This window comes from Montipora foliosa, chromosome 7 (assembly GCF_036669935.1).
Source record: "Montipora foliosa isolate CH-2021 chromosome 7, ASM3666993v2, whole genome shotgun sequence".
NCBI classification, from domain to species: Eukaryota; Metazoa; Cnidaria; class Anthozoa; order Scleractinia; family Acroporidae; genus Montipora; species Montipora foliosa.
Genome location: NC_090875.1, coordinates 19,397,946 through 19,422,647, shown reverse-complemented (window position 1 = coordinate 19,422,647; position 24,702 = coordinate 19,397,946). Strand labels below are relative to the sequence as shown.

Here is a 24,702-nt window from a genome sequence, read left to right as displayed (position 1 = left end):
TTTTCCCATGCCATTAATCCTTTTTTGAGAGAGACAGAATGACACAGCATTTCGTAGCGGCGATGGCAACTCCTTGATTTTATTTAGCTTGTGTCCTCAATTTCAACCAAAATGGCTCGAAATCAACTGAAAACACCAGCTTAATCAAAATCTTTCCTTTCTTTCGAGCTTTTTTTGTCAGAAAATGATTGTGGTTTTTATTGTTTCCTTATAAAGCATTCATAGCCACAATAAAAGTGAGAGCTTTAGTTTCCACGGTATGATGAGCGATTTTTTAATGGTCACTGACAAACTTTGGCATTGCTTTAAAGTTTTAAACCCCTTGGGGCATGCTTTTCAAGTGAATCAATCGATAATGTTCCCACTGACGAAGTGTCAATTTGTGGTCATGTTTGACTGAGAAGTATCAGTTGAAATTTAGAAAATTCGCATGGGGTACAGCTTACTCATACATGATAATTGCCTCGGGGGAAAGAGGCGGTCTTGTTAATTGCAATCCATACAGCCCCCAAATGACTACCTTGTGCTTTCTTTCATAAATTATTACTTAATTAAACGCCGGAGGTACTTGACGCAGATCCGCCACTGCAGCCACATTATATTTTAAGTTGTCACAGACAATTGGCCATTGTTCATGGCAGTCAACATGACAACACTGGAGAAAAAACCTCGACCATTGTCCGTGTATCAGGATCATTTAGAAAGCTGTCATGTTGTCAAGGCTGGCTGTCATGTCGATGCCAACTTACGATGTTGTCAAAGAAAACAAGATTTTTCACGCCATTATTTCGTTTCCATCTTATAATGCGTGTTGTTTGCCACTTTCAAGAAACAATATACGACTCTATCATTGTTTAATTTAGCCAGGTCGTGTTCGGGCAGGCATGCAGGAGTCTTATCATCTTATCGGCTAACTTAAACTATAACATTTTTTTTGGAAATCTCAACGCCTTGGACATTTTAATACCAAACGAAGAAGTTGAAATGTGTAGAGCAAATCCTAAATATACCTATAGTAGGGACTTTCCCTTTAATTTTCAGCGCGCCTGATTTATTTTTGACCTGAGCGGTGGTATTTAATAAAATTTCATTTTCGTTCAGCGCGAAGCAAAAGCTGAGCACTACTGATTTGATTTTTTTTTTCTCCGTAAAAACAGAGAAATAAAACATACCAAGGTGAAAAAGATTTGAAACAAACAATAGCTTTGACAGCAAAGAACTTTCAAAAGTGCGCTTTGCTGTGATGCGATTCGAAGGAAAATCAACTAAGTATTTTCTAGCGTAGAGTGATTAGTTGTCTTTGTTTTTAAGTGTGTTCAGTGGATTTTTCTAACTGCTAATTATTTTAACTCGTAGAAAAGGCTGTTTCTAACAATAGACATGATCTAATGCAACGCCAGGGAACGATTGGATAACACGTCAAGGAAAAATTGCTGGCTCGGCATATTTTAAAATAAGTCTGCATACAAATGGCGCCTTCCAAATTCCTGACAACTTATATTTGTCTCCCTCGTTAGGAAAAAAGAACCTCGTGCGAGGATAGTTTACTCCTCCTTCATCTGTAATAAGGTTAAATGAATCATAATCTCGGCAATGAGCCGTTTAAAACAAAATGATTCGTGGATTAAAAAAAAAAAACGAGTTTATAGTGCGATTTCTCTGACAGTCTTGTTATTTGAGAGGGTTGTGGTGAAAGTCGATACGGCAACTGTTTGCCTTAAAATTGGTATTTTTAGAATTTCAATGGCTTTTTCAATCAATTGATCGAATGTCATTTAAACGCGAACTCCCAGAATTTTCAAACCAAAAATAAACACAGAAGATCATATCCGAAAGCCAAAGCAATTATTCAATTCTAGGCTTATTTTCGTCGGGAAAACACAAATGAAATTGACATGACTTTCCCGAGCCATTGTTGATGTTATAAGAACGGCTCCAATATTCTGTCAAGTTTTCTTTAATTCTTACAGATGTCCTTAATGTACACCAACAAATTGATGCAATTATATAGCAGTGTACTGGTAAATAAATTGCCTCAACGGCCATATTTTTCACTTTACAAATGTAGTTAATAGAAATATCATTCTTCTATTTTATACATATTTACATTTAGCTTTACGCGGTACTATTTACAAGTGTGCGATATTTACAAAGTTTACTTAATTATTACTCCCGTTGGTATTAAATTATAACTTAAGGCAGCATGCACTTGGTAGATGTACAATTTCTAATTTTCCTAGTTTGATTAGAATGCTACAACCTACAAAGCGCATATTAGGTCAGTCCTGTTAACCCGAAAGAACCTTCGATGTTTCGCCATCGATTTTCGTTATCACCGTGCTTAGCTGGGTTTAACTCAAAGCGGGCAAACTTTCTAAATAGCTCTGCAGTCAATTTTCTTGGAGAAGTGTCAATATGATTTATAGTTCGCAACCAAATTTGCATTTGAAAGACTTTGGTTATCAACAAGGAGAAATAGATGTACCGTGTCACGACATCGATGAACGAGAGATTCTCTTGACTGCGGCTCCAAGAAAATTGTTCGTAATAGTTCGCCTGCAAACCATTCCAAAACCGTCTTAAAGGCAAATCGTTTTCGTTCCCGAACCGGATGTGAGGAGTCAAGGTCACCTATTTTTCTTTCTTCATCTGACAAGCGCATGTCTTCACAAAGTTTGTTCAATATCATTAATGACTATTCATACTTCATCAATTATCAAATCTTGAAAAGTAGCGAGCGATGATAACGAACCGAAACAATTCTCCGGCCAACAAGCTTGAACAGTATTGTACAGTCAACAGGCTTGGCAGTTCTAACGCTCTCCGATTTGCTTTCGAGCAAATCAATGCTTCCAGGAAGCGGGCGCATTTGTATATAAAACAATGGGTGATTTTCAAAATAAAATCAAAATGCTGCCGGTTTTTCGCCTCCTTCAACAAAGGCTTTCGTTGTTTGGGAAGTTCTTCGACCAGACGAAAATTTCCACGGTTGAATCAGCTTTACCGCGGCAAAAGTCTTCACGCTTGTGCTGTTCTGGCGAATAACTGTAGAGATTACAACTGCTCACCATCAGAATCTTCAGGGGTTCTTAATCCTCAAATTTGTCAACAATAACACGAGAGCACGAGCGTTCGTGACTGAATCCCCCTTGCTGTAGCAATAACATTTACTGACAGTTGCATTGAATTCGTAGTGTCAAATTGCGTTGGTGAAGATGATTTCTTTTAGCGAGCTGTTACCATCCAAAAAGCAATGAAAATGAGCTGTGTTGTCTGACCTGAAAAGTAGAAATTCAGGCGCAAAGTCAACAACCAGAACTGTCGAGTTTTGGACGCAATAAAAGGACCTCAAAGTGATGGGACCATTTGTTAGAGTTAAAAAATTTGTGTCACAGCTGCATGCATTTAATGTCACTTTAGGCATCGTTAGTGTAATAGAGGCCAACAAATGCTTACCTTTCACCTCAGAAGGCAAACTCGCTTCAGTTGATGACAATTTTCCAAACAGCTCGGCCTATAAAAACTAACCCCGCAAATACGCAGACTGTTTTAATTGCTGTGGCAACAACGTTCGATTCTCTTTCAAAATTCTCTCGTCTCGCCGCTTCGAAACTGGCTTCAAAATCGTCGGCGATTTTCTTCAATTCGCGGCCAACGACGATGCATGCTCTTCTGCGAGTCGGAGACTCGTCGGGTGGCACTAACAAAAACATTGGAGTCATCCAGAGGCGTGCAGCTTGAAAGCAATTCATGTTGTTTTGGTCGCGATGTAAGTCGGATGCACCGCGGTGTTGAAGTTGTTGTAACAGCGCCGTGGTTTAAATGGACACGAGCCGAACACGCGCCTTTATTGCCTTATTTTAGCGCGCTCTTTCTGATTGGCAGTGACCATCCAGGCGTGAAAGCGAGACGATGATTGGCTTTCGATTTGATGGCTGTTATTTCTGTTGTGAGTGAAAACAAAGGAATACAAAAGTGTCCCCCCTTATGGCTAAATTTGCCAAATTAGCTCATCATAACGCGGCTTTATTCTCCTTTCCAATGTCGTTTTAACAGTGAAATCTCCAATCGACCTTGGGACTTTTGAGAAGAGAGCACGTTTCAACACGGCGCGTGTTCTTAACAAAATCTGCCTTTATTTTGCAAGGGAAGGGAATTAAACTACTGTACTTTAATTTCCGGGTGGAAATTTTCAAAATAACTGCGAAAAGCAATTGACCTTCTCTATAACTAGGTTTTTTTTTTTTTTTTGAAAAATCGGCGGTCACTCAGTTATGTCGAGGCAAAATCATTTAAGGTCTGCAATCTCAGACCACATTACTTTGATTAAAGAGCTTTTGTGGCAGATTAACACCCGTCTGCAACAAGTGGCAATGGGCCAGTGAAATGTTTGTCTTTCTGTGTGACAAATCTAGGAGAGCGTGAAGCAAGGCAAACATCTTCGAAACGCTGGGAATTCAGCATGAAATGGTTTTTGACCTCGACATAACTTCCTGCGGATTCGGTGACCCGGGAGAGAAACGTTTTGCGTCTCTTTCAATGCAAAGTCTTACTGGACGTGCGAGTTGCCGTTTTCACTGCAAACAGTCTTTTCCGTTTAAATGTTTTCTTTCTGTCATGGCAACATTTGTTTCAACGTAACAATGATGGCAGTTTTCCAAACGTTTCGCCGTATGTTCTGCCCAGTGATTTGAACCAGTTTTGTTTTTGTTGTTATGTGATAGACTGGGAAAATACGCTCAGAACAGAAAACAAACGAGATTTGTAGAGCTTAGAAAAAAACATGATATATCTCTCAGACGTGAGCGCTATTTCGTTTAAACTGACGAAAGATTGGACGGTGCGCAAAAGTTTTTAAGACGTGAAGCTACACCTGTGGAGACTTTAATTTCCGGTCTTTTTTCTTACACAAGCAGGTGTTATATAAGCGCCCACAAACTTGTTGAACTTGGGTTACGTTACGTCTACGACCTTGTTTGGCTTTACGCGGCAAAGGCTCGGGCGAAAGGGCTGACTCATCATTCGTAAAAACAAAACAGAAACCAATCCGCAAAACCGTTGAGGTCAATCCTTTAAAATTGTATTATTGTGGTACAAAATTTATAAGATTTTCTTTGTTTTGGCCAATTCGAAAATGAAAACAAAGTCCTTGATCAGGTCTGGAGGTTTTTCCGACCTTTTTAAACTACTTCTCCTTTCTGCTGTATATATGATTTTTTTTTTGAGCTGGTTGGCTTCCAGTTGTACGGATAAAAACACCAATGTAGAAGTTCATCCTTTTGTGTAAAAGCAGTCATTTTTTGGTTGAAAAAACGTGAAATTTGGAGCTTTTGGCGTGGAAGTAGCCTGATTATTCGGTCCGGCTTTCTTGCTGACATTACATTCTGTTTTCTCTTGCATAGATGGCGTAATGCAAAGAAACACTGAGATGGACAAAATAGTTTTGTACGGAAGGGCAGATTGTGATGTTATCTGTCTTATTTTGGTCGACTTCCCTTTCAATTCGGTCGATAGTTTACCAGGCTAGTGTGCGGAGCTACCACAGAAAGTGAAAAATGTCGAATTGCAATGATTTTCCATCACGTTTTTTGAAGCCCTAACCTCTAAGATACTTGATCTCTAACTATGCTTTAACGAAATTGATATCTAGTTCTCTGATAGTCGTTAAATATCCTTAGATACTGCACAGTATATTCCCTTTGCGTACATATATTTTGGATTTGTGCAAGAATTCTCGAGGGGCTAGGACTGTTACTCAAAAACAACCTTTTTTTTGTTGATTACTCATGTCCGCGGCAGTCTTCAGTGATGACCCGGCTGGTACCGAAGTCGGCAGATCATCGACTTACCGGCTGGAGATCGTATATTTGAGTCCCAGTGGAATTATCACGTGGAGCCTTTTAATAGTTGATCTTCTTACCAGGCTGTGGTTAGTTTGTGTTAAGGAATGAGTGGGATTTGAAAAATTCCCACACATATTCGAAAAGCAAGGGATGCGTTGCGTTCTCTTCATTGGACTTGTGTTTGTGAGAAGTTAAAAGTTGTATCGCGCCTTCCTCACGTGTCAGATTTCAAAGCACAGTTTTGCGTTCTGGTGTAAAACTCGTTCGAGATTATGTAATGTTAAGCTGAGGTGCTTCTCAGAATGATGTTTTAAGACAACGTTAGAAAGCCGATGAAACGATTTCAACATTGTTCAATGTTTGGACAGATGTTTGACCGAAATTAAAACAATCCCCTGGCCAAAAAGAAAACTGGGCAGACATTGGACCGCTTGTTGAATTTGCAACGCGGTTTTCGACGATCATATCACCTCCAGAACTCTCTAGACGACAGTTGCTTTAAAGTAGATCTGTGCTTTTCACTTTAACTCTTGCCTTCTCGACAGTGTTTTCGTCTGACCTCCTTTATATACTTGAATCTGCCAAAGTTAAAGTGTTTGGGAACGCCGGCGGTTTTGTTCAGCACCGAGTGAATTTTCTTTAAACAATCGGCCCGTTTTGCAACATGCAAACCCCCACCCCCAGGTTTTAATATTGTCAACCCACACAGATGTTTTGTACAATTGTTAGAACGGGCAAATGCGGCTCAAAGCTTTGTGAAGAAGGTTGATCTGCAATTTTCTGAGTTTTGCAGTGCACATTGCTTTTGCTGAATGACACCCGCAGGAAGTATTGACAAGATTTCATGCATGCAGAGACTTGCACTGTTTAAGACGTTGCCAGATGAAGGACCCACGGGAAACTTTAAACAATCATTTGAATGTGCCTGCAACGGATTTCATGCACGGGCAAAAACACTGTGAGTACGGAGCAACTCGCGTGTTTAGGCGGACAATAGAAAAGCACGGATTAACAGCTTTTAATTGAGTAGTCTCACGCTAGGGGCTTCACAAGCAGAAAAGAAAAAGAGCAAAGACCCATTCGAAGTGCAATTGAAACCGAAAATTGAGTGCACAATACAAACCCACTGGGGAAAATATTTTCGAAAGTAGCGCGACTTGCAGCGACACAACATGCAGAATGGACTTCTGTGCACGAAAACGTTGCAAAGCATAAAATTCTCGCCAAAAATTTGAATAACCGAAGGAGAGAGTGAAGGTGTTTTTATCTAAAAATACTGAAGTCCTGTAGAAACTTCATGTGATGGGATCAATTGTCACAAAGCAAATGTATAAATAATGTCGAGTTGATTGAATCACTTCACCCAATTGATGGTGATGACCTGGCAACGATATACTAATCACAGTGTATGACAAATAAAAAAGCACGGGCTCTTTTTGTTGAGATAAAAACCCTCCTACGTTGGCACACCCTTTGGCAAACAGTCGTTTCCGATCTAAAGACCGAGAGCAGAATTTTGCAGAGTTCAGTCAGAATTTTTGTTTAGGATATTACGTTCGGGCGCGGAATGTTAAGTACGACTTTGCGCCTTGTAGCAATGGTTTTGTTATATACTGATTACACTCAGGGCAGGATAGCAGAGCTAATATGCTAGCTAAAGTCGCAATCACTCTGTACTCTTGCTCAGTAAACAGCGCACTCGAAGAAAGTTCTGCTTGAGGCTTTGTGGTTTAAATTTATTTTGTTTTTTCGTCTCAAGTCAACCTTGAAGCTGTGTCACCTGGGGCCTCTTCAAAGGAAAGTAGAGGTTTTTATTTGAATGGTCACACTCCAGGATTTCGCCCACTGGCTTAAAAGATATAGTCCTTTTTTTACAGAATAATAAACAGCACCGCAGGAAAGTACTGCTCAGTTGCTTTCATTTGAACGGTCACAGTTTATTGAGGGATTCGCCCACAGAATCAATCAGCGTGTTACACCGCATAAACATCACCACAGGACAAAATTGCAGAATTTCTGGCTCTGGCAGAGGCTTTTTCATTTGAATGCCGAGTTGCAACCACAGAATCGGTAATTAAAACCGCTTGCCTTGAGAAGCGCCACAAGAAAGGTTGTAGCTTTCATTTTACACTTTAGATTTCGACAGAGTAAACTCGCGCATTAGGATGTTAAGGAAAAAAAAAGTGTAATGATAGAAAGGTCCAGATGAAAGAGATTGAAGAGAATGCTTACTCAATGTTATGCGGTCACTTTACACCCTCGCTCTTTTTTTAATCTCCAAAACCACTGTGTACACTTTCCGACAAATAACACCACACCAAATTGCTCACTCAAGCTTTCGTTTTTTTTTGTTTTTTGTTTCAATGTGTACTTGGCGCAGTGAAAACAAAAGTCTTCACTTCACCGGGGAATTGTGGTCAACAAGGTTTCCGGTTTTCTTCTACGCGCACGAGGGCTGTTTGTTCTTTTTATGATCGTTTCCTCAAGATTTGATGAAAACTTTGGGACTTGTATGGTTTTAAAAACAAATAAAAGCCATTCAAATGCATCAAAAGCGTGGAGAACCCATTGAAGTGCAATGAATTCGTGTGCTGTGATAAACAGCCGTGTTAAGTTGTCAATAGTTTTAATCGACGTGAAGACAAAATGTGTATGACTCAACTCGTCAGCATTAATTGTATAAACAAAGAAAGAGGCGGAGAAAGATTTATTGGGATGGAATAACTTCCTGAGAAGCACGTTCAGCCGTCTGGAAACTCGTACACCACAATCAAAGGCCGTCTTTATTAACTTTTCAAGTGTTTTGATTAGAATCACGTAATCAGGAGCCGTTAATAGGTGAACAATATCGATGTGTTTTTGTTTGTCGAATTTGCATGAAAATCTTGCATAAACGAGAGTTGTGTTGTTAGAAACTGAAAGAAAGCTGCTCAGTCTAATCATAGTTTTATTTTCCGTGTCGCCAAGAGTAAAATACAACCATTGAAAAAAAAAAAAAGACTTGTAAACTTATAGGTCTGGCATTATATTTTTTTTTCCCTCAATGTGCGCAAAACGGAATGTTGTTTGTCGAAATCATTGTATTATTTGCAATGGAAATGCAGTCGGCAGTGATATCATTTTAAGTATGGCTTTTGTTGTAAGTTTGAGAATCTGTTCGGACACGGAAGATGGTGGGTTGATGTTTTGATGACCGCTTATTCGTTGCAAGCGAAGGAAAAATTTGGCTCCAGAGGCCTACAGACTGAGATTAAAGATGGAGGCTATTAATTGTTTTCGAGAGTTACTTGATTGTTCTCTTATTGAAAGAAGAGCTGTATTGATAACAAGCTATTGTGAAAAGTAGACATCTAGTCTCAGTGAAACAAGAGTGCCATTAGAAATCGCTGAGCCAGTGATGTCGCAGTTTGAGAAAAGTCAGCAAGTTGAATAATTTCGCTATTATCCTGTTATCTCGAAAGTGTGAAATCGACAAATTTGACGAAACTTAAAGTGAGATAAAACGCTTCGTTGCAAAATAATTCGTGTTTAACTTTCGTTATCTTTGTTGAATTTAATCGTTTATCTGGTTTTAGCAGTTTATTCACATGTACAGGGAGAATAGTACACAGCAGACGTCGAAAAACTCTGAATAATTTATACTATTTTGAACTTTCGACAGAATTACAGTTAACACACTCGAATCTGTGAACTGCAAGTCTCTGGCAATCGAAGACAAATACCTCTTGGCTTAAACTCTTCCACGAACATGGTATTAGTCCACAAGTTTGTGTATTAATGACAAGTTGTGACGATGCAAGAATTTCTTGCACTGCAATATATAACTTTATGGTTGAGAGAATGGAATTAAGTTGTATTAGCCGCCATATCGAAGATTGCTTTAAGTATTTTCGCCCTAATCACTTCTCTTAAACAGATATAAAGCGATTTTTCCTATGAAAAGATGGCAATTTTGATATTATCGGTGTATAGTGTGGCACGATAAAGCCTCATTTTGCGATGTCCAACATCAGATAGTGTGCGTATAATTTTTGTTGCCCGCGATAAAAATTTGTTGACGTAGCAATATAATTGATCTTTATTATGATGACCTTGCCAGGCAATCTTACCTTTTGAAGCTACAGAATTTATAACTAGTACATATTTGTGAAATATTATCATTATTATACGAAATTGCACGCTTACTTGACAAATAAAAATCATTTCAGATAGTTTGATATTGGTCGTCACTAATATTGAGGTTTCTTCTACTCGCTGGGCAAACATAATAGTTGTTTACCGGAAAATGTTATTCACGGTTGTTGGCTTGCATTTTGAATCAGGCACCAGTATGTATATGTATAAATTGTGAATGTGAGATGTGTTTAGGTTGGAGTGATTATTTCTGTCAAACGAAGAACTTCGGTAGTAGGAAACAGCCCTGTGCTCGAAACCCAAGCCTTCAAAGAGAAAAGACAAATAGATGATGTTCACCTCACATCACAGCAGCCATCAACAGACCTTTATTCCAATAAGATATCGAACTGTGTTATAATGTAGGCATAACGACTGGTCGATAGATAGATAGATAGATAGATAGATAGATAGATAGATAGATAGATAGATAGATAGATAGATAGATAGATAGATAGATAGATAGATAGATAGATAGATAGTTTTTAAATACTCTGGTTGTTTACCATTTACAAGCATAAACCGGTTGGTACTAGGTTTGTTCAAATGGTAAGCAAAAACTCCCCAATGGGAAATTTAGTTGGGATCGGCGTGTACCATTTACAAAATCCGTTCAAGGTTACCGAGAGAGTCTGGAGGGAGGCAAAATCATGGAGGAATGCAAATGGTAAACACGTTTTCCGTTTGGAAATTCCGTTTGGGACTTTTGGACTACCTTTCAAGAAATCCCGTTTTCTCCGGAAATTTTCCGTTTGGGAAGACCAAAATAGGCTTACCATTTACATTCCAACCGAAATTTCCGGACTTTTGTGGTAAATGGTAAACAACCTCTATCTTGTATTAAAACGGTATAGGTGGTTTGCAACAAATCTCTAGAGACGCAGGTAACAATGATGTAATATACTATTGCTGGTGGACGAACGAAAAGAGCTAATGAGAGATCTTTTGTTTTCGTTCGCCAACATGGCGCCGATGACGTCACGTGAAAACCACCTATTAATATGTACTGTATGTTTGTGAAGGCAAGTCTTACTCGGAGTTTATGTAAAACAAATTTACACAACCGGTGGCTCAGTTGGTTGAGCACTGGGTCTGCCATGCGGGAGGTCGTGAGTTCGACTCTGGCAGGACCAACACTCAGGGTCTTAAAATAACTGAGGAGAAAGTGCCAGGGGCACCCAACGAGAATATAGTTCAAAACCACTTAAACATACCATTGTTAAATGTATTTTAGTATTTAAACGGTAGATATGGGCATATTTTTATCCCCTGAAAAATTTTCATCTGTTCGGATTTCCTAGCTGAAAGTCTGGTGATCCGAAAATTATAGGGATCAAAACTTACCTTTTCGAAATTTTCAGCCAGAAAAAAAGCTCCCGAAAATTCTAGATGGCCTTTTTAGGGTAAAAACCCGTTAAAAATGGGGCATTATTCCATTTTTCAGATGTTTGAAAATCCTAGGAGAGGCAGGCAAGCAAGAAATTTTACAACAAATGTTCCGAAATTTCTACATCTCAAATCGTCTTCCGAGAAGATATTTTCCGAAAATTGACGTTGGGTGCCCCTGCAGTGCTGCCTTTGCCGAATTACATCCGCAAAATGGTTAGACTTTCAATTCTTCTCGGATAAGGACTGTAACCCGTAGGCCCCGTCTCATAACCCTTCAATGTACATAAAAAATCTGTGGGACGTTAAAGATCCCACACACTAGTCGAAAAGAGTAGGGCATGTTGTTCCCGGTATTGTGCTCTGGCCTTTCCTTCAGCAATGCGGTCGGCTAGGCGTAATCTTCTGAATGGACTACTGATCAATGAGACCACATAACAGCAAAACAGACAGTAGTCAAATTGAAGGAGTCCAAGTGCTGAAACTGGTAAACTAAAATCTTATATATTTTAATGACAGAATGCCGTAAAATTACGTATCCATCGATCATGCTTCGGATTGCTCTGCCACTGAGGCTATCAGGCCAACTGTGAGCTGATTTGAAATTCCTTCATACACAATAAGGATTTAAAAGTATTTGTCTTGAAAACTAATTTTAAAAAAACAATTACCTGGCAAACCTCTTTTGTCAAGTTTTCACTAACCGCACAAGCGTTATTGCGTGCAAGCATCATACGCACATGCACGTGTTATTTTGTCGCAAATTAATTTCCTTTGTCCTACGAAAAGGCAGCAGTAATCAAACTGCTTTTGAGCTGTGCGTACGTATTCTTGCGTTGCATAAAAACAACCCTTGATAATTACGCAGTCTGATGTCGACAAATCAAAATAATTATTTGCGTATCTCAAAAAAAAGGAACTTGCTAAATGAGCGTAATATTGGTTCTTCGTGGCTTTTAAGACTGTTTTTGCGTAGTCAGTCACTCCTGGTTCAACCAAAGTGTTTGGTATCTGTTAAAGTTACGAGCTTGGGTTTTTCCTTGCGACGCAAGCATTGGTTCAAGGAGCATGCGCAGATACATTAACTATGCATTATTATGTAACCAGTGTCTTCATGAAAGTAATCAATACTCGAAGAGAGTCTGCGAATGTGCTCAATTTTGTGTCGATAGAAAACCAGATTGTTGCGGAAGAAGGAAATTCACAATTAAATTAAGCATTGGAGGGCCATTGCTGCGCTCGACGTCCAAGACGAATGCATGATTGACCTTGCGAATAAACTTCAAGCCATCCGGAAAAACCCTTTTGGGCAAAATTCAAGGGCTTGCCAGTTTTATCATTCCGCGAAAATGTTTAGTTTTGTTTTCACATTGTTGAGTTCCGATGTTGTTTCGTTTGCGTCATGTTTGTCTCGACAAAACTGAACCATAACATTTCATAACTAATTGTTTTTGTTAATTGGTCACACTAATGAGCTGACCGGAGGCTGGTAGGCGAATCGGCGACGCCATAGTAAGCAAACTCATTAACTTGTTGTTAATTAGTGGCTTAATTTGAACAAAAGGTACAAATTATCAAGGCTCTTCTTTGTCTGCGGCTTAAGCGGCCTTTACACGGCAAACTCAAGTTTCCAAACTCGAGTTTGGCAAACTCAAGTTGATGTGTGTGATCGGCACAAAAATAGTCGGCAAAGACGTTGGCAAACTGTTGGCGACAAATAGAACTTGTCTCTATTCTCGCCAATAGTTTGCCAACATGTTTGACAACTGTTGTTGTGTCTTTCACACAGACACCAACTTGAGTTTGCCAACACGAGTTTGCAAACTTAAGTTTGCCGTGTGAAGGCCGCTTTATACTTGTGCAGTCAGATAAGTTGGTTTTCTCGTAAGCACTGCATGGTTGGTTGAAAACAATAGGTTTGTAGCTCATTTTGTTCGCCCACGAGCTTTAACAGAAGTAATTTTATCAACTATATTGATATGGGCAAACGGCTTCGAACTTAGACACTTAAATAAAGTTCCTTTGCTTTTTTTTTTTTTTTTTTTTTTTTTTACATTGACTTCAACATCTGTCGATTTTGTTGAACGATGTTGACTGCTGGGGTGGGGTGGGCAAAACGGTTTCATCACATCATCAACATCGATTCAACGTGTTTCAACAATGTTGAAAGGGGTGGGGTAAGAGGGGGGCCAAACCGTTTCAACATCACTGTTCAACAAAATCGAACAGATGTTGAAGCAAATGTTAAAGCAGTTTGCCTGGGGCCTTAATTAAGGAAATTTGAAAGCTAAAATTTCGAGCGTTAAGGCCCGGGCAATAGCTTGAACAAACACATTTAAACTCATTCAATATCGATTCAACTTCGTTTCAACATGTTTCAACATCGTTGTTCAACACTGAAAATCGAACGGATGTTGCCAAACAAATCTTGAAGTCGTTGTTTGCCCGCGCCTTAAGGACATTTGAAAGCTGACGTTTCGAATGTTTTGTCCCTTCGTCAATTCGCTCTGACGAAGAGCTAACGCGCGAAGCTTCAACCCTCGAATATTTCTTTTCGGTTGTTAATTTACCATATCATCTTAGTCGATAAAATAATTTTTTGTGTTTCTCTTCCCCACCCACGCAGCACCACAATTGCTTAAAAACGAAAGCCCTTTGTCCAGAAGCTTTTACGCCTGTTGAAAAGATCACCTCAGTGAGATTCGTGCGATTTTTGCGTTGCACTGGTTCATTTCATTACATTTCGCAGTGTAAAAAAGTAAAACTTCCTATACTCTCAAAAAAAATCAGAAATAAAATTGTTGCAAGACCTTTGCCAGCAACTAGAACGCAACAAATAAAATGCTTGTAGTGAGAAAAGTCTCTGCATGAGCACTCTGCAAGTGCGTGTTACAATTGTCGGGACTATTGTTTTCCACTGCTCTTTACAATTACAATGGAAAACTACAAGGTCTGGGGAATCCCGTACGTAGCTTGGCACGAGCCACTTGTCTAATCACAGCTTTCCGCGGTTCCTGGGGAAAAAATTAGCTCCCCGGGATCAGCGATGGAGGCACCTCCCCCGGCAATATGTTTCCCTGCAGGTGCAGAGTTAAGCAAAGCAAACACAAACACAAACACAAATACAGGGTTTAAAATAATACGATCTTCGAAGTGGGACCGTCAGCAAATATTTTTGGGCGTGAGATGCCGAAGAAACAAAATCCGCGCGCGAACACTAAAATTCCAGAGGAGGCGTGAACACATAGCAATGACTTTCAAAATTTTCGCCGTGCCTGTTTGTAATTTGGAATAAATCCCTTGTAGCCTTCGCCGCTGCAACGCATCCCTTCGAGTATATTCATAACTTTTTACTCTGCAACGATCACACGGAAACGACACCACAAAAATACTGAACCGAACAAACCAAAGCACCTTTTTAGAAATTTATGGCGGATAATGTTTGAATCAATGAAGCATAAGCTTATGTTTTTAAACGTCATTGGTATAGATAAATTCTACTCAGTTTCGAAAACTGATGTGATATAATTAATGCTGATTTTTGTGGGCGTCTAGTCTTGAAATAGCTCTGACAAAGGTCTAAAGCTCGAAACGTCCATTTGTTTGATGAAAGTAAATTTTCGTGTTTCACTCTGGCCACATACACAGCACCGAACACTACTTTTAGTGTCCCATTAGTTTGAATGGTAAATTGTCCTCAGCGGGTTTCTGACACATGCAGTTTTAGGAGTTAAAGAACGACCAGTGTAATTCAATCAAAACCAAAGGGCTTTATTTGCGAAAACGCGAGAAAGTCTCGCGCGCTCAACACTTGCCAAAGAAACGCGTTTAACTGAATTGGGTTTCCGAACCGTATTTGTACGTGGAGAGTTATTTTCAAAGTAAAGTTAAAAAAAACTGTATTTCTTTTGTTTTAAAGACCTGGGAAAGTGTATATCCGTTATCACCAAGTCATCAACGTTGTGCGCAAACAAACAAAAACAGTGATTGAGAAAAACACAAAAGGTTAAAGAGACTAGGAAATCTGTTATTTATTATTTATAGGGAATTTATCATTGATTGCCACATTACGTTATTTTTCTTCCTTTGAAGCAATTAAAATTTCAAAGATTTCTCTCGTTCCGCCGTGGTGCGGATCAAAACAATGATTTGGCATATCGCGTGCTTCCCGTCATGCTGTCATTACAAAAATACTTAACACATCAAAAACAGGTGGTAAATTAATTGCCTGAATAACTTGGTTTCTTTGTACGGTTTCGTGATCTTTTTCGCTGTTTGATGTTAGTTCTGTTTTTTCATAAACAAAAATAAACGAATGACTTGCCTACGATATACAACGTGAAAAATAGTCGATTTTTTTTTTCGAAATTTCCTCCATTTCATTTGCACAAATAACGTCAATTTATGCATGATCGACTACTAATGACCGTCATGATAATTTCCTGATACGATATCTTTTTTTTTTTTTTTTTTGGCTATGACATGTTGATGACTCCACGGGCGAATTTGCGTCTTAATGGAATCCATTCAAAAGGCTGTTCGCGTGCTTCGTCGCTTATGTTTACAACAGGGTCACGCAATTTGTAGCAAAACATAAGCTTTCTGATACTGGACTTGTTGGTTGGAAAACCATTTAAAAACCTCATGAAACTCAACCTGTTCGCGTGACTTTCCTTTTTGCTTATATGTTGACCACGGCGTCACGCGATGTTGTTTTTTCAGCAACACGCGAGCCCTGGTATAAGTGACGTGTGGTTAGAAAGTCATTCAAAAACATCACGAAATTGATCCCGTTCGCGTGCCTCTTACTTTATGTGTTTACCACAAGCGTCACGCGATTTTTGGAAAAACGGACCCCCTGGTGTTACAAGGAATGATATTTGGTTCACTTTTGATGATGAAACACGGAAATAAAAATAAATTAAGGCCATGAATCATTCTTTATGAAAATTCATGGAAAATTCGCGTGATTACTTGAAGTTTGTCTTTTCTCTGTCACGATTTTCTTCGGCTGCGCTATTTTAGCGAGATCTTGAAATCTATAATCCAAAATCTCTCTTTGCTGGACACGGTTTAATCCATGTGTCAGAGGTACCACTTAACCTGATTTCAATAATTCTTTCTTGACATAATGAAGCTGTCGAGGAATATTTTGAATTAATAAATTCTCAACCTCGGATAATGCAATTCTCGTGCTCTGATTGTTTCACTCATTCTAGGTTATCAGCTCATGTACCTTAGTTTGACCTTATATGGTAAATGATTGCGCTTAGCGTTGCTAAACTGAAAACTTTTATGCCAGAAAGCGAAATTTCTCTTGGTATGAAGCAAAAGAAAAACGTTTTTTTGGAAAGTTTGGATCAATTTCGAAGCTTAGAAGTACGCGAAAAGGTAAGAAATCCTTTTGTGATGAGCCTGCGTCTGTCTGGCCAGCAGGTATTACACAACATCGTATCTTCATCAAGTTTTTTTCGATTTCGCAAGGATAGTCTCCTTTTTTCGCTCGTAATTCGTACTTCCAAACTTTTGCAGTTTAAGGAATTTAATAAAACAATTATTCCATTCGCGCTTGTTGGATATGAGACTGGTTGTGGCCATTTTCGCGCTTTTTTGCGGACATGTGTGCTCGTGCAATAGGCCATTTCCGAGTTCATGTCTGCCTCCTCTTCAAAGCGAGTCTAAGTGCGAAGTTTTTGTTTTGAAATTAGTTTTCATTCATATGTAAAGTAAAACTAATTACCATTACAAAAACTTCGCACTTAGACTCGCTTTGAAGAGGAGGCAGACATGAACTCGGAAATGGCCCATTACGTAGTGGCTGAGAACTAGCAAGCTCTACTCAGTGAGATTTTCCAAGAAGATGGGAAAATAACAAAATGTTACATTTGATCAATCGCAAAAGATGGTTATTACATTTGATAAACAGGGGCTTTGCGGAGTAACGTTTAAAAGTGGGGTATGGGGGGAGGAAGGTTTTGGTATGGATCACGGAAGTGTTAGGGGAGGGGAGAGACGTTTAGGAGAAATCAACGCCGTAGGAAAAAAATGGGGGGGGGAGCCCTCCCTCTCCGTGGCCCCTGTAAAAGATAAAAGCAGATATTTTCCTGGAAAACTAGAGCGTAAAAAAGTCATACTAATCTCGGTAAGGCTCGAGCACGAACGAAAAAAAATATATAATGGAAGGGAAATTGATTAAAGCCAAAAAAATGAAAAATGTGGTAGAAAAAATAAAGAGAAGAAAAAAATCGTGCGTCGAAAAAGGTAGGAAAAAAATATGCTGGTGAAATAGTACTATTATTCGCTTTTTTTTTAGAAAAGGTTTTACAATCTCGGAGGTTCTGAAAACTGGTTATTTTCACAATTGCTTGTAATCTCGCAATCTGATTGGCTGATATGAGTCTAGCAACACTGCTTGCAACCAATCGGATTGCGAGAAGGTTTGAATATGGGTTGTCCTTTAAAAAAAATAATAATAAATAAATAAATAAATAGATCTGTATGCTCGTTTACTGCTCCAAGGAATTAATATTTTGTCACAAACAGTAGCTCCCACGAGAACCTTAAAAAAATTGATTTCATCCAACATTTACTTCCTTTTTGTATTAGGTTAATCAAATCTGCTCAAAAATTGTCGAATTGTTTTCCCTGGGGTCCATCGAGCCCCCTTCTTTCAAACTCCGGGCGTCTCTCACCCAGCCTGGCTATAAACCTAAGAAACTGTTGTCATCTGCCTGCTTTGGTGAAAGTGAGTATCCCCGAGTCATTCATCTCTTTTTGGCATATACTGAATTAAGCAGTGGATAGCGTCAGTTGAAGGGACGCTCTGATTGGCTACACGAATATATCCTTTGCTGTCCTCCTCCGAGCAACTCGCGCGGGATTTGCCCCCCAAAATATTCCAATTGTTGCAGGAATAAATGAGTTAAAATCATCATTTTCTGCTATATTATCTCGCTGTTTTAGTGTATACTCAAACAACTAAACACATATGTCCAGGATCTGTTAGGCTACGATGAGCTTGAATGTGTGAGACTGCAATTGCCGCGAGTGAACGAGACAACCACAGAAATAAGTCAGTTTGAGCTAGACTGTTTTAAAAGAGGAGGAGACGTGAGAAATTCGAAAAATTGGTTGCAGCGTTTTTTCATCACAAGATATTTTAAATTTGGCTCTGGAGGCAAAGATGACATTCGTCTCTTTGCACGACTCGAGAACGGTTTTAGTATATACTCAAACAACTATTCACCTCATTGTCGGTGGCAAGTCGTGGATATTGATCGAGCCGCGAATTATCCACCCACTATAGCCACGTCCACTTCGGAGGCTTTTGATATTGTTGGACCATTTTCAGTTTTATTGAATTGAACAAACACCTATGTCTTATTTTGGAAAAGCTAGTTCTCCGTTGCTTGTTCAAAATGTTATATTCCGCTTTTTGCAAGCGAACCGCAAGTTAGGAAAATTGTGTTTTGATCCTGCTTATTTTGGAATGTCCCCCGTCAGCTTTAATCCTATACTATCAGGAGACTGAGTTCAGTTATTCCATGGGATGAAAAAAAATAAGACTATTATCTTTCAATCTTTTTCCGGTTTGCGTCTAAGTCTTGTAAAATAAGAGTTGAACCCACGCAGCGTTGGTAAAGAAGATAGTTGTAATATTAATGTATCCGTTAAATTTCACCATTTGCACGTGCGGGGCGTTTTGAAAACTATATTAGGATAGCGGCAGTATCTCATATTCGATCTAAAAATGCCGAAGTTGCATGTGTCCTTCGCCGCTTAGACAAATATCTCGCGACCAAACTGTGGTCCTTAACGTGTCTAAACATGCACCAAATGTGTTCATTTACTGTTCCACAGTATTAATAAGGTCTCGGCTTGAATATGGGTTTCCGGAATTCGACCTATTTTCCTACCGTTGTGTTTTGACATCTCGGAGACCTAGGGAAACCTGTTGCGCCGTAGTGGTGTCGTTAGGGTGTTTAAGAAATCGCTAAGGCTAAGGCAACGACAACTCCACGAAACATTAATGTCATTGGTTAATAGAGGGAAAATAATGTTGCTGCACGTGCTGCACGCAATTCTGCGCGCATTTTATCTTTGCGGCACTGCCCGACAACGACGAAAAAACCCCAAATTTGTGTCCATTTTTACTCTGAAACCTGTCGTGCAAACTATTTTTAGGATACTTCGCCCACATTGTACGTGCATGAACGTGATGGAATAATCGCGATAGACTTAGGATAGTGCAAAGTTATTAACCCTTTCACTGCTACAAGGACGTACTGACGTTAATTGAGGTGACGTGTTTTTGTGTCGGTGAAAAAAAAAAAGTTATCAAGAGTCGTTTAAGTTTATTGAAGGTATTTTCGTCGCCTACAGTTAAATATGGAGAGAATTCCTTGAAAATAGTTTCAAATATTGCTGAAAACGTGATACGAATATCTCATCCTGCTAAAAATTTATTTCCTTGGGCTGTCATGATTGTCAAGTTATTCACGGTGGGCTACATTAGGTAGCGTGGATAAGAAGCTCCTAGCCTTACCGCCGGCGATAGCGCACCTTGTTAAAATCAGCGAAGGAACATTGTCTTAAAAAATACAAATATTTTACTTTTAAAAGCAGTCGTCATCATTTTTAAAAGCCATTATTTTTCACTGCCTTTTAAGGTGTTACGACGAGTTACAGGTTCATTTAGTTGATTTCATGACAGCGTTTTAATACGAAGCATCTTTAATTCGACACGTCCAAGCTTAAAAGACCTCATTTAATAGGGCCGTTTACACGAGAGAAAACAAGCCACGGCTTACTCTGGCCGCGACTTATATAAGACGAGAACACCCCGTATAAATGGTACAAAATCTACGTTCACGGCTTTCTCAAGCCGCGGCTTATCCTGACCTGGGAGTTTATACTCGTATAAATAGTTCCTTTCGCGTATTATGTACGCCGCGGCCAGAGTAAGCCGCTGCTTATTTTCTCTCGTATAAACGGCCCTATTATTGTAGAACATCGGTAATTTCCGACAAAAGTCACTGAGACGGCTCAACTCCGTGCGCCAGCATTAAGAGGCATCGTAGCCTGCGAGCAGGCTCACTTGATAGGCAAGGGCGGCGGAGCCGCAACCGAGAGCCGGCGAAGCCGGCGAGAAGAATGGTGCGAGGAAAAGTCACTTTTCCTCGCCCCATTGTTCTCGCCAGCTTCGCCGGCTCGCGATTGCGGCTCCGCCGCCCTTGCCTATAAACTCCCAGGTCAGGATAAGCCGCGGCTTGAGAAAGCCGTGAACGTAGATTTTATACCATTTATACGGGGTGTTCTCGTCTTATGTAAGTCGCAGCCAGAGTAAGCCGTGGCTTGTTTTCTCTCGTGTGAGTGAGCCTGCTCGCAGGCTAGAGGCATCGGGGAAGAGCGATTTTTGTGGGAGTCCCTGTGGCTTTCCAGAGGCGGTCTGTGATTGGAGAACGAAACAACAGATGATACAACAGAAACAATGCAGCTCCCTCTGATAACAAATGAAGCTACGGGTCACGGAGACCAATGAAAATAGCAGTCTGGAATTATATGATTTTACCTGACGTCACAGTGGCCATGTTGTTGGAAAGAGCAATAGCGAAAAAGTGTTTTTTTTTTTGGAATTCGATGCTATGATAACTATATTTTCCCCCAATCCCGAGAGCCGATGACGAAGCTGCGCACTGACCTAATTTTTCTATTGTCTTGGCACCAACATGGCCGCCCCATTACGTGAGTGAAATCAAAGAATAGCTACAGGATTACTCGATTATGTCGGAGGCTGTAGGTTTTCTGTTGCTCTGTATCCTTATATTGTTTTCAAAAGGCAGAAGCTCATCAAGAGGAGCCTCTATCTCCCATACTTGGCCTCGGAGTCAACCCTTTCCCGAGTAGATTTATTTATAGAACACCTCCCTTGGGAGATTCAGCACGCTCACTGTTGTAAAAGCCAATCGAAACAGAGCTATCACAGCGTCAAGGGAATTATGATACTTTTCGCGGGAAAAACCTATTCCTAAAAATAAATTTACTCGGGAAAGGGTTGACTCAAGGAATTAGAGGAGATTGAGGCTCCTCTTGACGAGCTCCTGCAAAATGCCATATAAGGTGGTTTTCACGTGACGTCATCGCCGCCATATTGGGGGACGAAATCAAAAGGTCTTTCTCATTAGCTCCTTTTGTTTGTCCACCAGCTATTGTACATTGCAGTATTTTTATCGGTGTCTCTGGGATGCAAACCACCAAAACAAACATAAGCAATCTTCTGTTTGGCTTTCAAGGTAGTGCAAATGTATTGTCGTGTTGCTAAGCGCGTGAGAAGCTTTACAAAATCAATAAGTTTTTCAAAATTCATCGTTGAGAAACTACAGAGTGAAGAATTTAGTGTCACTTTTGAAGAGTTTTTTAAGAGGCCGGAGTACTTGAATTACAACGTGAAAGTAATCAAGTTTGAAGAATGGAAACGTGTTCAAAATAATGAGTCGTTTATTTTTTTAAAAGAGATTGAATAAACAAACACCACCGCAGCTAAGAACAGCCAAAATTATGCAAAGAACAAAATAATTATGCTCCTGCAAGTGCGTTTGAAAGTTGAATTGTAAACTATTTCAAACATTTTGCATACCGAGCCTTTTAACGCCTTTATCGGTCATCTTTAATCACGGGCCAGATGTCTTTGATGTTGGGCAAAACATTTAAATATCTACTAAAAACTTTAAGACTACGTTGAAGAGTTACAGCGAAACGTAGGAGGTTAGCATACTGACGAAAAAAATGGATTGTTAACTCTAGCGTGGCCTTCGGTATTAAGCTAACTTTCGACAATGTGCTTGAAAGATAGTTTCCGTTTATGGTTGGAGTTGCGTAAACTGCGGTCGTGCACAAGCATTTTGCTCGCAGTGCAGCGATAATTTTCCTGGGAATCAAAATTTGATGACAATTAGAGATTTCACAAATTTATCGTCCAAGACAACGTGTCGTATACACCCACATCCTGCCCCATTTTAGCCCTGAAACATTCAATGGGCTCTCAGCCACCACTTAGTTTCCCACTTGTTACTTGGCGTGTTCGCCGATTAGGTATTGTTGAAACTCGTACATACCCGAGGAACTAATTGAATTAGGGTATTCTGAATGGAACTGTCACCAAAACGAACTGAGTTTGTCCGCGCTCTGTGGTAATAAATAAACCATACTTATCTCTCAATTCGGTCAAAATTTCATGTAATTGACTTGAGAGTAAAGCAATGTTTTGTTAAGTTCGCGTTGATGAACAACTAGCTCACTGAGCTTTTCTCTGGGGCGCCTTCCTTGAAGGAGAAAATTCATACCAATATACTTATTGTAAAATCTTTCTATAAGATCAAATGGGAAAGCTTGTTGCAAGACTTCCATCCTGTGAACATTTTTTTAGATACTTTGGAAAATATCTGGCTTGAAATAAAAACCCTCAAACATTCTTGGGCGTAACTTGGAAATTCGCGCCAGGATCGGTTAGGCTACGGTGAGCCTGAATGTGTGATACTGCGAGTGCCGAGTGAACAAGACAGCCTCAGAAATAAGTCAGTTTGAGACTGTTTGAAAAGAGGAGGAGACGTGAGAAATTCAAAAAATTGGTAGCAGCCTTTTTTGATCACAATGTATTTTAAATTTGGCTCTGGAGGGAAAGATGACATTCGCTTCTTAGCACGACTCAAGATTGATGCTTTTAAATTGAAACTGGACAGTTTTCAAGTTGATGTGCCAGTCACGTTTATTTGTTTTTGGCCATTTTAAGTGGTCGCCTCTCCAGGAGGTCACACATCGTTGTCATTCTGTAACCTTTTTACGAAAATTGTAATGCCGCGGAGACGTGGTATATAGCACGATTGAAAACGGAGTCTAAAATAGAATTACTTGCCAAAATGAGGAGTTTGTTTTGTTCAGAAGTGGCTGGCGAGACAAGGTAGCTAAAAATATGTTAAGTATAACTTCAACAAACAATATGCTAGCCGAAGTTTAAGTTCTATAAACAAAAGTAACTCAAAGTTCGTCACGTCCTAAAGTTTGCTCTGAGAGTGCCCCTGTAAAGTAGAGTCGGCGTTTTGTGATTCATAGCCCGCCTGAGGCGATTGTGAGCCACCTGTCCTCGGCTGCGAAAAAAAGCGCGGCGCGTAAACCGTAAGTTGCCGGGATTTTCCGATTGCGTCACTCCCTGTAAAAACTAAAGTGATATCGTCGGGGGTGTGTTGTAATTCACAACTTGAAATGCATAATGTCAGCGTGGCTTACAAGTTATTAACACGGAAAGTAATCTCCTCTCCAAATTCAAGTTGTTGACCATCACTAAGTGCTTTTGGCCCGGGACGTGTAGACGTGATTGATGCCTGTTGATAACCGATCTTATAATTATTTGATTTTGTTTTCCGACATTGTGCAAAAGAAAAGAAACTACTATTTCGTTTCGAGAGGTGGGTGCGTCCCCGTATCACTTCAGGCTGAAGCTCTTTAACCGTCTCTCTTACATTCTAATCTCGCCGTGATAATAATATAATTATCTCTTTCAGTCTTTCACATTCTGTTAATCGAGAATCGCTTTGTACCGAAATAGCTGTCAATACGTGATGGTACCTAGTCATTTTCTTGCCAAGATTATTAAATCTAATTGACATTTAGTAAAGTTATTATTTTGAAACCATGAATCATTATTTTTAGGTTTTCATGCGTGGACATCAGAGTGTTTTTGGCGGATTATTGACAGCAATAATAAGATTAAGCTTTTATCCGGATGTTTTGCTGCGAGGACGTGACATCGCACCTTCTACAGCGCCGGACCGGAAGACCAAACTTTCTTCGCGTTTTTTTTTTAAGAACCTCTTTTTAAGTTTATATGTGCTTTGCTTTCTTTGTATGTATTCGAGAAAAAAGACATTTCTCTCGTTTTTCAGATTTTGAAAATTTAAGCCAAACAATTTAATTCTGCTTAATTTCTAGTCGCTTGCAAAAAAGAATAGTTTGAGGAAAATGATGAAGTTGGTTGAAACATTCAAAATTCTATTCTTGGTCTTGGGAAGATTTCAATTTGTTACCAGACTTGCAATGCTTTGATCTCTTTCTTGCCAAGATAAATTGTTAATAAACCAAATATAGTTCTTTGATGCAGATGGAAGCTGCCTACAACTTTTAGTATTTATAAAGGAATCCGGATTCTTGGGAGGTGGGGTAAGGTTTACTCAGGGAAGGAGGTTGGGGCTATGGGATTCCCTTACTAGGAACTCGTTGCAGAAACATTGAAACGAAAAGCTGAGTT

At 39.6% G+C, this 24,702-nt stretch overlaps 1 protein-coding gene and 1 long non-coding RNA gene across 5 annotated transcripts in view; one reads left to right on the top strand and one right to left on the bottom strand.

Moving 5' to 3' along the window:
• The window catches only part of LOC138011167 (rRNA-processing protein UTP23 homolog), a 51,508-nt gene that overhangs the window by 22,395 nt on the left and 4,411 nt on the right, over positions 1–24,702 (top strand). Inside the window, exon 8 of one of the 4 annotated variants that reach the window (XM_068858139.1) lies at positions 24,108–24,505. The exons of 1 other annotated variant lie outside the window; for it this stretch is intronic. The gene's annotated coding sequence lies outside the window, so the exon portion shown is untranslated. Of the gene's footprint in view, positions 1–6,636; positions 7,544–7,720; positions 9,452–24,107; positions 24,506–24,702 lie in introns of those variants that run through there. 2 more of the 4 variants (XM_068858140.1, XM_068858136.1) reach the window with 2 other exon arrangements.
• On the bottom strand, positions 1,940–3,820 carry LOC138010367 (uncharacterized). The gene is made up of 2 exons (XR_011124450.1): positions 3,457–3,820; positions 1,940–3,278 (listed from the first exon to the last, which is right to left on the bottom strand). It is a non-coding gene; the product is annotated as an uncharacterized lncRNA (long non-coding RNA).